The sequence below is a fragment of the Eurypyga helias genome, unplaced genomic scaffold (assembly GCF_000690775.1).
Source record: "Eurypyga helias isolate BGI_N326 unplaced genomic scaffold, ASM69077v1 scaffold22466, whole genome shotgun sequence".
NCBI lineage: Eukaryota > Metazoa > Chordata > Aves > Eurypygiformes > Eurypygidae > Eurypyga > Eurypyga helias.
In genome coordinates this window covers 26-318 of record NW_010257530.1, presented here as the reverse complement: position 1 = coordinate 318, position 293 = coordinate 26, and positions in this window count along the sequence as shown.

Sequence of the window (293 nt, the reverse complement as noted above, 5' to 3'; positions counted from 1 at the left end):
CGGCCGCTCCACTTTGCCTTCTGTCACTTCAGCGCAGCGTAACCACGCAGTCAGAGAGATGTATCTGCTTGAAAAAGGAGTCGAGGAACCCTGTTGTACCGATCCTTTGTCCTGTGAATAAAGCACAGACTCTGCTGTTACGGGTACGTTAGTGGCACTGGTTTCCTTGTTCAGCATGTGATCCCTTTGTGTAAATAAAAGCGGCTTCCACCGGTCCGTACGCATGGGCTCTTCTTAGGGCAGGGCTGCGCAGCCCCGTGCGTGGGTCCGGTGAGGTGGCAGGCGTGGGGCTC